At 48.7% G+C, this 16,867-nt stretch overlaps 1 pseudogene; it reads left to right on the top strand.

The window, feature by feature from the left end:
• Window positions 1–15,954: 15,954 nt before the first annotated feature.
• Window positions 15,955–16,125, top strand: LOC144676083 (U2 spliceosomal RNA; annotated as a pseudogene).
• Window positions 16,126–16,867: the final 742 nt, after the last annotated feature.

The following is a 16,867-nucleotide window of genomic DNA, read 5'->3' as shown; positions in this document are numbered from 1 at the left end:
GGTTCAGAGGGACCGAGGCATGTGTTAGAAACTTGAAAGAGCGAGTATCAATAGTGGAAAGAAAAGTGGGCATGTGGGAGCGACGCTCCCTCTCATTTGCGGGTAAGAACCTGGTCATCAGGTGCGAGGCACTCTCGCTGTTCCTGTACGTGGCGCACGTCTGGCCCATTCCAGACTCTTGCGCGATGGCGATCACCCGAGCCATCTTTAGCTTTATCTGGAGGTCGAAAATGGATCGTGTCCGCAGGAACGTGATGTACAAGCCTCTGGATAAAGGGGGAGAATACGTTCCCAACATGCCCTCAAACTGTGTGCGGCTGCATCACGCTATGCGTAGACCCTTGGTACGCAAACACCAAGTGTAACTATGTGTTGAGGTTCTACTTGTCCTCAGTGTTGCGAAGGATGGGTCTGGCCACGCTGCCGCGGAACGCTCCAAGTAGTTGGACCGTGCCGTACCACCCGTCCCTGGTGGAAAAATGTATGCAGAGAAACACCTTTGACCACAAGTCCATCAGGCAGTGGTCGGCACATATCGTCTTAGAGGCCCTGCGGGAAAAAGAAAGGGAGAATCCTGTCGGATGGTTCCCCAGCAGACTGTGAAAGTCATTTGGCAAAATGCCTCATCGCCAGAACTTTCCAACAAGCACCAAGACGTAGCTTGGCTGGTGGTGAGAAACGCCCTCCCGGTCAGATCCTTCCTACACGCCAGGAGTCTCACCCCCTCTGCATGTTGCCCTCGAGGTGGCTGTGTTGGGCACGAGACCGTTGTTCACCTCCTTATGGATTGTGCCTTTGCAAAGAAGGTCTGGAGAGAGATGCAGTGGTTTCTGTCGAGGTTCATCCCGATCAGTTCTGTGACACAGGACTCTGTGCTCTGCTGGCTGTTCCCAGGGACACACACCGAGAGGAACATCAACTGCAGCTGGAGGATCATCAACTCGGTGAAAGAGGCGCTTTGGTCTGCCCGAAACTTGTTGGTCTTCCAGCGCAAAGAGTTGTCCCCGACTGAGTGTTGCAGACTGGCACATTCCAAAGTCCAGGACTATGTGCTGAGGGACGCACTAAAGCTTGGGGCAGCCGCCGCAAAGGCACAATGGGGAAGGGTCGCTGTCTAAGACCTTTTGTGCTACAGCGCACCGAGAGACTGGGAACTGTTTAGAGCCCCTCGGGCTGTACAGCTCAAAATGAAAGGCTGTAAATGATTGTAATATTGTTTGTACTGATGCACCTGGTGATACATTTTGTAAAAGTTTAACCTGGATTGTACCCTTGTAATGGTGTTTTTGAAATGGTTTGGAATGTGATTGAAGATATTTTATGAATAAAGTATATTTTTGCAAAAAAAATCTCTCTCCAGACCTTCTTTGCAAAGGCACAATCCACAAGGATGTGAACAACGATCTTGTCCCCACCACAGCCACCTCGAGGGCAACATGCAGAGGGGGTGAGACTCCAGGCGTGTTGCGGATTCCCTCCCCAAATCCCATTTTGGAGAGCACATCCACCATGTTTGTCCAGACTCTCCCATGTACTGTTATCAAAGCCCTTTGTAATGGTGGACAGGAAGGACTGGGACTCCGTACTGTCTGTGGGCATCACATCATACAATCCGACATAAAAGGATTTGCTGATCCTCAAAATGTCGGACTGCGATGACTTTACTGAGCTGTCTTCTCCCTTCAGGCTGCTGATCACAGAGCTCTCTCTGTGTACCTTTTGGAAGAAGAAACGTGAGCACGTCTCATCCTGCTCCACGGAGCGGACTCTGGACCGGAAGATCATCTAGAAAGGCCTCCGAGGCAAAGAGCGAGGCTTGCTGGCTCTTCACCTCTTGGAGTTCCTCCTTGATATCGACCCCCATCGACTGCAGCCGGAGCAGGTTTTTCTGGATAAAAGCAAAAAACTGCGGACGCTGGATATCCAAAACTAAAACAAAAAGACCGGAAAAACTCAGCAGTTCTGGCAGCATCTGCGGAGAGGGACACAGTTAACGTTTCAAGTCCGAATGACCCTTCAACAGAGAAGTTCTGTTGACGGGTCATTCGGACTCGAAACATTAACTGTGTCCCTCTCCGCAGATGCTGTCAGACCTGCTGTGTTTTTCCAGGTATTTTTGTTTTTGTTCAGGTTTTTCTGGAGACGGGAAACGTTCCCCCAGCCTCTCCCTCTCTCTCTTGCCTTCTGAATACCTTTGAGGGTGAAAACCTCTTCATGTTACTAACAAAAACACATGAACATATGAATTAGCAACAGGAGTCGGCCTCTCAGCCTTTCAAGCCCACTTCGCCACTCAATAAGCTCCCGGCTGATCTGATCGTAACCTCATTTCCACATTACCCCCTACCCTCGATAACCTTTCATCCACTTACTTCTCAATAATTAAAAATATGCAACGATTCTGCTTCCATCGCCTGTTGAGGAAGAGAATTCCAAAGTTTCACGACTCTCTGAGAGAAAAGAATTTCCCCTCACCTCTGTCTTAAACAGTGGCCCCAAATACAAGATTCTCCCACAAGAGGAAACATCCTCTCCACATCCACCCTCTCAAGGCCCCTCAGCTTCTTGTATGTTTTAATCAGGTCGCCCCTTACTCTTCTGAACTACAGCAGATACAGGCCTAGCCTGTCCAATCCTTCCTCATAAGGCAATCCGCCCAATCCAGGTACTAGCTGGGTAAACCGTATCTGAATGGCTTCCAACGCATTGACATTCTTCCTCAAATAAGGAGACCAATAGTGTACACAGTGCTCCAGATGGGGTCACACCAATGCCCTGAATAACTGAAGCATCAGCTCTCTACTTTTCTATTCAACAGTGAGGCCCGAGTGCGCAGGCGCAACTGTTGCTGACGCCTTTCCAGTCAGCGGAAGGAGTTACAGTATTTTCAGTGGTAGCAATAGAATCAACATCAGTGCTGCCTCTATTAAATAGCTCAAGGAACGCTGCTTATGGAAAACAAAGAAAAGATTGCTTTCTATTATTCTGCCTGGTGCGTTGGTTTATTTTAGATTTTACTTTTCTGATTGTGCAATTTAATTAACGGTAATTAATGTTCAGTTCAGGGATCTGTCACCTGCAACATTAAATGACATTTGATTTTGTGTTATTGGCCTGAGTTTGCTTCATTTGTTCTGCAGGTGCAGCGTAGGCCAATGTTTAATGATGCACCGAAATATCGCGAGAGTGCGCGTTGACGTTGGGACCTTCGGCTGATGTCAACATGTGTCATTTCAGGCTCGAGTGAATGGGACACGCGCCCGCCCGCCAAGCGAAAAATTCTGCCCATTGAGTTCAGTCTTTAGCCTGATTTGGGCAGTGAAAGAAGTTGTTTTGGACAATGGAGCCCCAAATACTGGAAAACCGTTCAAACAAAAGCACCATTCACTTGCAAATACACCTCTCCACCACACTCTCTCTCTCTCTCTCTCTCTCCCTCACTCCACTGCAGCTTTTACCTCACAACATTTTAAACCAGTTCTCTGCTGCCGCTGCTGATACCGCTCTTAAAAGTACAGCAAGCTCCCAGCTCAAAGCTCATAGACTTTACACAGCTGCTGACAAGCGTCTAAATTCACGATCACACAATTGTTACGGTGCATAAGCAGGCCAATCGGCCCATCGTGTCTGTACTGGCTCTCTGAATGAGCATCTCAATACCGAGTGTCATTCTCCTACCTTCTCCCAGTAACCCTACAGATTGTTTCTTTTCAACTAATTATCTAATTCCCTCTTGAATGCTTTGATTGAACCACACTCTCAGTCAGTGCGTTCTGGACCCTAGCCACTCTGTGTGAAAAAGCTTTCTCTCAAATCGTTTTTGCTTCTTCTGCCAGTTGCTTTAAATCAGAGCCCCTCGGGCTGTCCAGCTCACAATGCATTGAATGCATTGAATGCTAATTGTATTATAATTGTATTGAAGCACCTCAGAGAGCAACTTGATGGATGTTGATAACTCCAACCCCATTGTCTGATTGTCTGTAATGACCAGATTGAAATGATTGTAATATTCATTGATCGTATTGATGCACCTGGTGATCCATGTGTAAAAGTTGAAGCTGACTGTACTTTTTGTGATGGTGAATTTGAAATATTTTGGAATGTTCTTCCAGATATTTTATGAATAAAGTATATTTTTCACAAAAAACGTTTCAGTTCTTCAAAAGAATCCCACCTCAGCAGCACCCCTCCCCTAGCCATGAGGTGGAACCTGGTGGGGGATGGGGGCAACAGCTAAAGCGAGACAAGACCTGTTGGAGTGGATGGCTCCCTTACATGTGCAAATCAGGACCCAGACGCTTCATGTGGGGCCGACAGTAAACTATTAAAAAAAGCTTTACTGCCGGACATTCGGAAAACAATCTCAAAATTACAGAAGCTGCAACATGACACAGCTCAGCCCAATTGAGGCCGTGCAATACAATGAGACAAATTATCAACTTTTGCCGTCACACCATTATTTCCTTCACAATCACTTGAGATTCCATTTTTACAATGTTTATCCGTCCTTCTCCAAGGTTATTTTCTACAACATTTTAGGAATTTTTCAACCTCAACCTGCATTTGAATGCAAGGCAAACTTGGGAACAAAATCACTTGTGAGCACAGAACAATATCTGCCAGGTTGCACCAATTTCCTCTCACTTTACTTTTAATCATCTCCCCATCATTTCATGAAGCCCCTGTGCGACAGGCAAGGTGAGTGGGAAGGGGCAGCAGAAAAGAACAACCGTGCAGATTGAGCAACTTGCAGAAAGGAAAAGGCTTGTTCTAGGAAAGTGAAAATTATCTGCGCTGTAAATACATCTTGCACAACATTTTGAACTTGATCTTCAAACTAGCATGCTTACCTGAGTGTCTTTGCTGCTCAATTCTCCCAGATCTCAGCTTTCCTCTTTTCAATTGAATTTGTCTTGGTCTCTTGTGCTTAGCACAGTTTTCAGGTTCCTCCTGGCAATGCACTGGGCTGGTCAATTCTTGTGAGTGCTCCGTGATAGATCAACACTCGGTATTTCTGTCCTCAGCAGTGGCTGCTCACCTTTGATTGTTTCAATCAAGGCTTGTATCAGTAACATCCATGCGAAAATTAAAATGCCGCTACTCTCTTCGCTCACTGCTCCTAGTCTGGTCTTTTCCTCACACTGAATTTGAATAAACATTCCAGGCTGCTGAATCGATCAGATATCAGGGACAGAGAGAAGCCCAACACCTTGACTCCTCCCCTCAGCCCAGTAAACAACAGTCACTGTACTTGATTTGCTGTTGATCTCTAAGCTTGTGAAAAAGTACATTTTGTTTCATAAAATGTGTAAAGCTACATTCCAGAACAGTTCAAATTTAACACATCAGTTTCATTCCATACAGGGTGCCTCACTACACTTAGAGTTACAGGTTACATTACAGCATTCATTTCATGTTAAACATACAGCCCGAGGGGTTTTACACAGCTTCCAGCAAGACTTGGCTTGGCCGGTGGTGAGAAAGGCTCTTCCAGTCTTTTTTCATTCATTTACACAGGACGTGGGTATCACTGGCTAGACCAGCATTTATTGCCCATCCCTAATTGCCCTTGAGAAGGTGGTGCTGAGCTGCCTTCTTGAACCGCTGCAGTCCATGTGCTGTGGATACACCCACATTGTGTTAGGGAGCGCTTCCAGGATTTGGATCCAGCGACAGTGAAGGAACGGTGACATATTTCCAAGCCAGGATGGTGAGTGGATTGGAGGGGAATCTGTAGGTGGGGGTGTTCCCATGTGTCCGTTGTCCTTGTCCTTCAGATGGTAGTGGTCGTGGGTTTGCAAGGTGCTGCCTAAGAAACTTTGGGGAGTTCCTGCTGTGCATCTAGCAGAAGGTACACACTGGTGCCGCTGTGCGTTGGTGGTGTTGGGAGTGAATGTTTGTGGATGGGGTGCCAATTAAGCGGTCTGCTTTGTCCTGGATGGTGTCAAACTTCTGGAGTGTTGTTGGAGCGGCACTCACCCAGGCAATTGAAGAGTATTCCATCACACTCCTGACTTATGCCTTGTAGGTAGTGGACAGACTTTGGGGAGTCAGAAGGTGAGTTACTCGGCGCAGGATTTCTGGCCTCTGACCTGCTCTTGCAGCCACAGTATTGAGATGGTAGTCCAGTTCATTTTCTGGTCAATGGTAACCCCCAGCACATTGATAGTGGGTGATTCAGCGATGGCAATGCCATTGAATGTCAAGGGGTGATGGTTAGATTCTCTCTTGTTGGAGGTGGTAATTTCTTGGCACTTATGTGGCGTAAATGTTACTAGCCACTTGTCAGCCCAAGCCTGGATATTGTCCAGGTCTTGCTGCATTTGGACATGGGCTGCTTCAGTAACTGAGGAGACACGAACGGTCCTGAACATTGTGAAATCATCAGCGAACGTCCCCGCTTCTGACCTTTTGATGGACGGAAGGTCATTGATGAAGCAGCTGAAGATGGTTGAGCTGAGGATACTACCCTGAGGAACTCCTGCACTGTTGTCCTGGAACTGAGATGATTGACCTCCAACAACCACAACCATCTTCCCTAGTGCTGGGTATGACTCCAACCAGCGGAGAGCTTCCCCCCATTTCCCATCGTCTCCAGATTTGATCGGGCTCCTTGATTCCACACTCGGTCAAATGCTGTCTTGATATCAAGGTCAGTCACTCTCACGTCACCTCAGGAGTTCAGCTTTTTTGTCCATGCTCGAACCAAGGCTGTAATGAGGCCAGGAGCTGAGTGACCCTGGCCAAACCCAAACCTGTCAGTGAGCAGGTTATTGCTAAGCAATGGCCGCTTGATTGCGCAGCTGATGACCCCCTTCCATGACTTTACTGATGAACGAGAGTAGAGTGATGGGGCGGTAACTGGCTGGGTTGCGTTTGCCCTGATTTGTCTGTACAAGACATACCTGGGCAATTTTCCACATTGACGGGTAGATGCCAGTGTGGTAGCTGTACTAGAACAGCTTGGCTAGGGGCACGGCATGTTCCGGAGCACAAGTTTCAGTACCATTACCGCAATATTGTCAGGGCCCATAGCCTTTGCAGTATCCAGTGTCTTCAGCCATTTCTTGATATCAAGTGGAGTGAATCGCTTTGGCTGAAAACTGGCATCTGTGATGCTGAGGACCTCAGAAGGAGGTCGAGATGGATCATCCACTCGGCATTTCTGGCTGAAGATTATTGCAAGTGCTTCAGCCTTATCTTTTACACTGATGTGCTCCGCTCCACACTTGGTCAAATGCTGTCTTGATATCAAGGTCAGTCACTTGACTCTGTCTGTCATTTGCTGCTTATGCTGTTTGGCTCGCAAGTCGTCCTGTGATGTAGCTTCACCAGGTTGACACCTCATTTTTAGGTATGCCTGGAGCTGCTCCTGACATGCCCCCCTGCACTCTTCAATGAACCTGGGTTGAACCCCTGGCTTGATGGTAATGGCAGAGCAGGGAACTTGCCGGTTTATGAGGTTAGAGATTGTTTCGAGTACAATTCTACTGCTGCTGATGGCCCACAGAGCCTCATGGATGCAGTCTTGAGTTGCTAGGTCTGTTTGAAATCCATCCCATTTAGCACAGTGGTAGTGCTACACAACACAATAGAGGGTATCCTCAATGTGAAGATGGGACTTTGTCTCAACAAGGACCGTGTGGTGCTCACTCCTACTGATACTGTCATGGACAGATGCTTCTGCAGCAGGTAGGTTGGTGAGGATGAGGTCAAGTATGCTTTCCCCTCTTGTTGGTTCCCTCACCACCTGCCACAGACCCAGTCTAGCAGCTATGTCCTTTAGGACTCGGCCAGCTCGGTCAGTAGTGGTGCTACCGAGCCACTCTTGGCGAAATGGACATTGCCGTCTCCTACCCAGAGTAAAGGGCACAGCAAACGATGACCCTCAGCCACCAGTCACCTCAACGGCAAGGCTGCACTTGCCCCCCACTCCCCCTCACCCACAAAAGTCGCCTCCGAGGCAGGGCAGCACATACCCCCGACCCCCCCTGTGCCCCTGAAGCCTGGAAAGCAACAGGCAACCCCAGTGAGCTGTTCACTCACCTCCAGTTTACCCAAAGTGCAGCCGCCAAGTGCACGTCACCTCTGTGCTGTTGTGAAACACGTCAGCGTGCTTTCCCGCTGACGTGGACGGATGATCCAGCGGGGGTGCAAGAGCCTGGCGGGATGGCCTGATAATGATATGCTGGTGTATTACAATGAGGTTCCCGATGACCGATGGTGGGAAACGCGGCCTGTCGTTGGCGGGCTGAGCGGACAATCACAACCTGCCTTCCCACCATCGTGAAACCGATCGCGCCACCTATCATGCCCACCACCAGCGGGCACGGAAAATTCAGGGACAAATGCGGGTTAATTAAGAAGAGCCAGCATGGATTTCTTAAGGGAAAATGGCGTTTCCCTAACTTGCTGAAATTTTCTGAAGAGGTAACAGAGAGGGTTGGTGAAGGTGATGCTGTTGATGTGGTGTACATGGACTTCCAAAAGGCATTTGATACAGTGCCACACAGACTTGTGAGAAAAGTTATATCTCATGGAATAAAACAGACAGTAGCAATGTGGATAGAAAATTGACTGAGTGACAAGAAACAGAGAGTAATAGTTAATGGATGATTTTAGGGCTGGAGGCGGGTTTGTAGTGGAGTTCCCCAGGGGTCAGTATTGGACCCTTGCTTTTCCTGATATATATGAATGGTTTAGACCTTAGAGTAGAGGAAAATTTTTCAAAATTTGCAGACGATACAAAACTTGGAAGCAACTGTGAACCGTGAAGAGGGCAGTGGAGAACTTGAAAAGGACACAGACTAGTTGGTCGAATGGGCGGATATGTGGCAGATGAAGTTCAGTGTGGAGAAATATGAGCTGATGCATTTTGGTAGGAAGAACATAGAGAGACAGCACAAAATAAAGGGGGCGTCGACACAGATGGACCTGGGTGTGTATTTGCATAAGTCATTAAAGGTGGCAGGACAAGTTGAGAGAGCAGTTAACACAGCATTCAGTATCCTAGGCTTTATTAATAGGGGCTTGTATAAGACACGAGTTAGACCACAGCTGGAGTACTGCGTACAGTTCTGGGCGCCACATTTTAGGGAGGATGTGAAGGCATTGGAGAGAGTGCCGAAGAGGGATGTGGAAGATCAGTTACGGAGTAAGATTGGAGACGTTGAGACTGTTTTCCTGAGAGAAAAGAAGGCTGAGAAGAGAGTTGATAGAGGTATTGAAAGTCATGAGAGGTCTGGAGAGAGTAGATAGGGAGAAATTGTCCCCACTTGTGAAATGATCGAAAATGAGGGGATACAGATTTAAAGCAACGGGTCAAAGAAGCAGAAGTGACATAAGAGAAACCGATTTCACACCGTGAGTGGCTAGGGTCCGGAATGCACTGACTGAGAGTATGGTTCAATCAAAGCATTCAAGAGGGAATTAGATAATTAGTTGAAAAGAAACAATCTGTAGGGTTATTGGGTGAGGGCAGGAGAATGGCACTGGGTATTGAGATGCTCATTCAGAGAGCCAGTACAGACACGATGGGCCGATTGGCCTGCTTACGCACCGTAACCATTGTGTGATCGTGAATTTAGACGCTTGTCAGCAGCTGTGTAAAGTCTATGAGCTTTGAGCTGGGAGCTTGCTGTACTTTTAAGAGCGGTATCAGCAGCGGCAGCAGAGAACTGGTTTAAAATGTTGTGAGGTAAAAGCTGCAGTGGAGTGAGAGAGAGAGAGAGAGAGTGGTGGAGAGGTGTATTTGCAAGTGAATGGTGCTTTTGTATGAACGGTTTTCCAGGATTTGGGGCTCCATTGTCCAAAACAACTTCTTTCACTGCCCAAAATAGGCTAAAGACTGAACTCAATGGGCAGAATTTTTGGCTTGGTGGGCGGGCGCGTGTCCGATTCGCTCGAGCCTGAAATGAAACATGTTGACATCAGCCGAGCGTCCCAACGTCAACGCGCACTCTCGCGATATTTCGGTGCATCATTAAATATTGGCCTACGCTGCACCTGCAGAACAAATGAAGCAAACTCAGGCCAATAACACAAAATCAAATGTCATTTAATGTTGCAGGTGACAGATTCCTGAACTGAACATTAACCGGTGTTGTTTGTCACACCATTAAAAAACTCAAAGCAAAATGGGGGAACAAAACATCACCCGTGACAAGACCATCTTGTGCTTAAGGTGCTTTAAATTTACATTTGTGGGTGCTATGTCTAGGTGCTGCCCCCTCGCTGGCACTGGCATTGGAGGCAGCCTGCTGACTCTGCTGCCTTGTTGGCCTGGGTGACCTTGGCGGTCGTCCTCTGGCCAGTGGAGCCTGTGCTGTCCCCACCTGGGAGGGAGCGGCCAGTGCCATGGCTGCCATCTCCCCAGTCGCCGCAGCCTCATCAGATGCCACGGTCACTGGCAGAGGGGCAGAGGGGCTGCTGCCATCATCCGTAGGGCCCTGAGAGGAGCCCGCAGAGACAACAGGCAGCTCGTGCGCCAACGTGAGGTCACTCAGGACCTCCCTGCTCACCATTGATGGACGGGCACCTAGCTGGTATACTGGGTACCCCATCCATCTCACACACGGACACTGACCACCTGAGGTCATTGCCGGTGTGAGCGCTTGCAGGTCCGAGTGTATCCCCAGGGACCCCTGATCCTGTCCCTGGGGCAGCCTCTCCCTGACAGTCACCACTCTCTCCTTGGCTGAGGCAGTGCGCTCAGTGGTCATGCTCCGCATGGACTCCTCCATAATGGAGACCATGGCGCACATACCCTCATAGATCTCCGCTAGATCCTCCCGCACACCCCGCTGGACGTCCAGCATCTGCTTCCTAATGGACGACTCCAGAGGCTCATCATCAGCCTTCGACTGAGCATCGTCCTGGTCTCCAGCAGTCCTCCGACTGCCAGCACCCTGGGCACTCTCTGCCTCCGCCTGCACCTCAAACGAGTGTGAAGTGCCCTCACCAATGTGCACTGAGATACTGGACGGCCATCTAATGCTGGTATCTGCGCTGGTGCCTGCTTGACAGAGCGGGTGTGAGGCAGGTGCGTGGGGAACATGGTGATCTTCCGGGGTCAGGGGTGGCCCTTCAGGGTCCTGAGTGCGAGCGCCTGCTGCTGAACCCAAAAGGGAGAAGATGAACATGTTGTTAGTGAAAGTCATCAGACTCTCACTGTACATGCCAGGCACCCTGGTGAGACAACGGAGATCTGCTTCATGGTGCCCTCGTCTTTTGATTGTCAATGGGGACTCCAGGTTCGAGGCGCACATCAATGAAGAGGCTACACTAGAATGGTTGCACAAGCTGAAGTTCTCACCTCAGTGCGCTGCACTCTGACCTTCGTCTGATACCCCAACCTCACCATGGCTGGTTGACCGAGGTACTTGCTGCCCCTCGAGTTCCAAGGCCTTCTGCTTATAGTGAGTGAGGATGAGGAGGTGTGGGGTTCCCCGCCAGTCTGTGACCTCTCAATATTGTTATGGGATGTCTTCTCCTGAAAGTATAGAGGAGCAGTGAGTCCACTCTCTACCTGCAGCGCCATTGCAGCCAGTCCAACCCCAGCTGAGGACCATCTCGCAGGGCACATCCGATTCGTGGCACTCGACCCGCAAGGCACTCAGTCCATGCAGCCAGGGCTCACCCCCTTGGCGAACTTCGGCATCATTGGCAGCTGCCACTGACTGTAACACCCCTGAGGTCCATGGGGGATGGCCAGCCCCTAACTGTTCTCCACACTGACCCATGCCAACATGCTACTCATGGGCACTCATCCTTCCTAAGAATGGGTTTGGGTGCATGCCCAGTGCTCTTATTACCATTGCCACTCATTCCTTCCAGTTTCTAACACATGCCCCGGACCCTCCGAACCATATCCCCAGCACCTTCAGGCCGTCAGCCCTGACGGTGAAGGGGACAAAGGATCGGTCAGCCCAGTTCCCAAAGAACATGGCCTCGCTCTTCCCACGATCTACCTTGGCTCCCGAGGCTAGTTCAAACTGGTCGCAGATGTGGATCAGTCTGCGCACCGACAGCGGATCCGAGCAGAAGACGGCGACGTCGTCCATGTACAGGGAGGCTTTGACTTGAGTGCCTCCACTGCCTGGGATCGTCACTCCTCTTATGCCCGGATCCTTCCTGATGGACTCGGCAAAGGGTTCTATGCAACACACGAAAAGGACAGGCGAGAGAGGACAGCCCTGCCTGACTCCAGATTTCATCGGAAAGCTATCTGTTTCCCACCCATTGATTGAGACTGCGCTACTGATGTTAGTGTAGAGCAGTTGGATCCAGTTGCGAATTTCGTCCCCAAACCCCATTTTGGAGAGCACATCCACCATGTAGGTGTGCGATATTCTGTCAAAGGCCTTCTCCTGATCCAAGCTGATGAGGCAGGTATCCACACCCCTGTCCTGTACATAGGCAATCGTATCCCTGAGCAGCGCCAGGCTGTCAAAGATCTTCCTGCCCGGCACAGTGCAGGTCTGGTCAGGGTGGATCACCAATTCCAGAGCGGATTTGACCCGATTGACGATGACCTTGGACAGAAGCTTATAGTCCACATTCAACAGTGAAATGGGTCACCAATTTCTAATTTCCTCCCTTTCCTCCCTTCCCCCCTTGTGCTTGTAGATGAGGGTGATGATGCCTTTCCTCATGGATTCTGACATACTACCGGCCAGGAGCATACTCTCGTACACTCCTAGCAGGTCTGGGCCGATCAAGTCCCACAGAGCCGAATACAACTCCGCCAGCAAGCCGTCGCTTCCAGGAGTTTTACTCTTCTCGAAGGACTCAAGGGCCTTAGTCCCTGGAACAGAAGATGATCTTGGAGGCCTCCGAGGCAAAGAGCGAGGCTTGCTGGCTCTTCACCTCTTGGAGTTCCTCCTTGACATCGACCCCCATCGACTGCAGCCAGAGCAGATTCTGCATGTTTTTCTGGAGTCGGGACATTTCCCTCTGTTCCTTTCTAGCTTTCTGGGTGCCTTTGAGGATGAAAAACCTCTTGATGCTTACCTTGATCACTTTGGAGAGAGAAACTGAGTGAACTTTTCAGGTGAATGACCTTTCATCACAACCTGAAACGTTAACTCTGTTACTCCACACAGAGGCTGAAAACCTGCTGTGTATTTCCATCATTTTCTGTGTGTATTATCACAGAGATATTCTGTTTCTGCTCATTACTGAATATTCCAAACACTTTACTCCATGAAGCACTTTTGAAGTGTTGAAATGTGTTTTGCTGTTGTAAGTGTGGCAGTTATTTTGTACCCAGCAAGGACCCATATACAACAGCGGGATAATGACAAATAACCTCTTTTAACTGATGTTGGTTGAAGAATAAATGTTCAGCAGGAAACCAGGGAGAATTCCCCAGCTTGAATCGTACCTGGGATCTTTTTCAGCTACTTGTTAAAGCCTTGATTTCCGATCTCCTCCAACAGGACTGTCAGCTTGGATTAAGTGCACAAATCTCTGGAGTGAGATTTGAACCCACAACCTTCTGCTTGAGAGGCTACAGAGTCAGCAAGTGAAGCACAGCAGTAAATGGAGCTGGATCGTGAGTTTGGAGCTATACTGATGTAAGTGAAGATACTTTTAGTCAGCTGAATGGAGTGTCTCTTTAAATCTCTGCGTAGCTCTTTTCACAGACATTCTGTAAACAGCTTTTGGCTGGGTGGGTGGGGGAGGGGGGGAAGCTGTGTTGTTTTTTACAACTGTCCCTAACCTGTTTGACCAGAATTTTCTATTTTAAATTCAGACTTTAGCGACATGTCCTCTTTGTTTTCAGTTGTCTCACTGCCCCCCTCACATCAGTGTCTTAGCTTTTCACATTGACATTTTTTTTGCTGATGTCTTGAAATTCTTTAATGTTTCTTTCCATTCCCTGGTGTAAATATCATCTCAGTCGTCTGCACACAAGTTTACAGCACAGAAACAGGCCGGGACAATTCCGGTTCGACTGTCATCTGGAAATTGGGCCCAAATAGCGTTTGAAAGTGCACTGGTATGGTTATGCTTCGAGTTACCGTTAATTAAATTGCACAATCAGAAAGGAAAAATCTAAGATCAACCAACGCAATCAGGCAGAATAATAGAAAGCAATCTTTTCTTTGTTTTCCATAAGCAGCGTTCCTTGAGCTATTTAATAGAGGCAGCACTGATGTTGATTCTATTGCTACCACTGAAAATACTGTAACTCCTTCCGCTGACTGGAAAGGCGTCAGCAACAGTTGCGCCTGCGCACTCGGGCCTCACTGTTGAATAGAAAAGTAGAGAGCTGATGCTTCAGTTATTCAGGGCATTGGTGTGACCCCATCTGGAGCACTGTGTACACTATTGGTCTCCTTATTTGAGGAAGAATGTCAATGCGTTGGAAGCCATTCAGATACGGTTTACCCAACTAGTACCTGGATTGGGCGGATTGCCTTATGAGGAAGGATTGGACAGGCTAGGCCTGTATCTGCTGTAGTTCAGAAGAGTAAGAGGCGACCTGATTAAAACATACAAGAAGCTGAGGGGCCTTGAGAGGGTGGATGTGGAGAGGATGTTTCCTCTTGTGGGAGAATCTTGTATTTGGGGCCACTGTTTAAGACAGAGGTGAGGGGAAATTCTTTTCTCTCAGAGGGTCGTGAGACTTTGGAATTCTCTTCCTCAACAGGCGATGGAAGCAGAATCGTTGAATATTTTTAATTATTGGGAAGTAAGTGGGTGAAAGGTTATCGAGGGTAGGGGGTAATGTGGAAATGAGGTTACGATCAGATCAGCCGGGAGCTTATTGAGTGGCAAAGTGGGCTTGAAGGGCTGAGAGGCCGACTCCTGTTGCTAATTCATATGTTCATGTGTTTTTGTTAGTAACATGAAGAGGTTTTCACCCTCAAAGGTATTCAGAAGGCAAGAGAGAGAGGGAGAGGCTGGGGGAACGTTTCCTGTCTCCAGAAAAACCTGCTCCAGCTGCAGTCGATGGGGGTGGATGTCAAGGAGGAACTCCAAGAGGTGAAGGGCCAGCAAGCCTCGCTCTTTGCCTCGGAGGCCTCCAAGATCATCTTCCATTCCAGAGTCCGCTCCGTGGAGCAGGATGAGACGTGCTCACGTTTCTTCTTCCAAAAGGTACACAGAGAGAGCTCTGTGATCAGCAGCCTGAAGGAAGAAGACGGCTCAGTAAAGTCATCGCAGTCCGACATTTTGAGGATCAGCAAATCCTTTTATGTCGGATTGTATGACGTGAAGCCCACAGACAGTACGGAGTCCCAGTCCTTCCTGTCCTCCATTACAAAGGGCTTTGATGACAGTACATGGGAGAGTCTGGACAAACATGGTGGATGTGCTCTCCAAAATGAGATTTGGGGAGGGATTCCGCAACACGGCAGGAGTCTCACCCCCTCTGCACGTTCCCCTTGAGGTGGCTGTGGTGGGGACAAGACCGTTGTTCACTTCCTTGTGGTTGTGCCTTTGCAAAGAAGGTCTGGACGTCGGTGATAGACGCTCTTTGGTCTGCCTGAAACTTGTTGGACTTCCAGCGCAAAGAGTTGTCCCCGACCGAGTGTTGCAGACTGGCACGTTCCAAGGTCCAGGACTACGTGCTGAGGGACGCACTAAAGCTTGGGGCAGCCACCGCAAAGGCGCAATGGGGAAGGGTCGCTGTCTAAGACCTTTCTGCCACAGTGCACCCAGGGACTGGGAAATGTTGAGAGCCCCTCGGGCTGTACAGCTCCAAATGAATGTCTGCAGTGAATACTAATTATATTGAAGCACCTCAGAGAGCAACATGATGTATGTTGATAACTCCAATACTTTTGTCTGATTGTCTGCATTGACCATATTGAAATGATTGTAATATTCATTGATTGTATCGATGCACCTTGTGATCAATGTGTAAAAGTTGAATCTGATTGTACTTTTGTGATGGTGATTTTGAAATGTTTTGGAATGTTCCTCCAGATATTTTATGAATAAAGTATATTTTTCAAAAAAAAATCTGTTCTTATCAGTTTAATATCCGATACGTCCTTTATCTGGGGACCAAATATTAAATTTATTTTTGGAGCAGGGAGATGGAACAGGATCTTTCTCCGTCCATTCCACACATCGACCTGGTATTGCAGCGTCTTCAGGAATGGTGCAGTTTTGCCCTCTACAGGGTGAAAGGGAAACTGAAAAGAAGAAAAAGTCATTCAGAGCATTGTCCTGCTTTCCATCATTGATCTGGTTGAACTGAACTTGTGCTGAGTGGCAGGACAGGCTCATTGGTGCCAGACTGAGTGATGCCCCCTTTAACTTTAATTTCTCCTTTAACTCCTCTCAATTCCTCCAAATAAAAGGTGTGGCCATGGGTACCCGCACGGGCCCCCGCTATGCCTGTCTCTTTATGGGGTATGTGGAACATTCCTTGTTCCAGTCCTACTCCGGCCCCCTCCCACAACTCTTTCTCCGGTACATCGATGATTACTTCGGTGCTGCTTCATGCTCTCGTCGGGAACTGGAAAAATTTATTAATTTTGCTTCCAATCTCCACCCCTCCATCATTCTCACATGGTCCATCTCTGACACTTCCCTTCCCTTCCTTGACCTCTCTGTCTCAATTTCTGGTGATAGACTGTCCACCAATATCCATTACAAGCCTACCGACTCCCACAGCTACCTTGACTACAGCTCCTCACACCCTGCTTCCTGTAAGGACTCCATCCCATTCTCTCAGTTCTTTTGCGTCCGTCGCATCTGTTCTGATGCTGCTACCTTCAAAAACAGTTCTGCCACCACCAAACACACCTTCCCTTCACCCCCCTTGGCGGCATTCCGTAGGGATCGTTCCCTCCGGGACACCCTGGTCCACTCCATCACCCCTACTCCTCAACCCCCACCTATGGCACCT

Source organism: Cetorhinus maximus, unplaced genomic scaffold, assembly GCF_964194155.1.
Source record: "Cetorhinus maximus unplaced genomic scaffold, sCetMax3.hap1.1 HAP1_SCAFFOLD_1345, whole genome shotgun sequence".
NCBI lineage: Eukaryota > Metazoa > Chordata > Chondrichthyes > Lamniformes > Cetorhinidae > Cetorhinus > Cetorhinus maximus.
The sequence above is the reverse complement of the archived record's forward strand: the minus strand, read 5'-3'. Positions and strand labels throughout refer to the sequence as shown.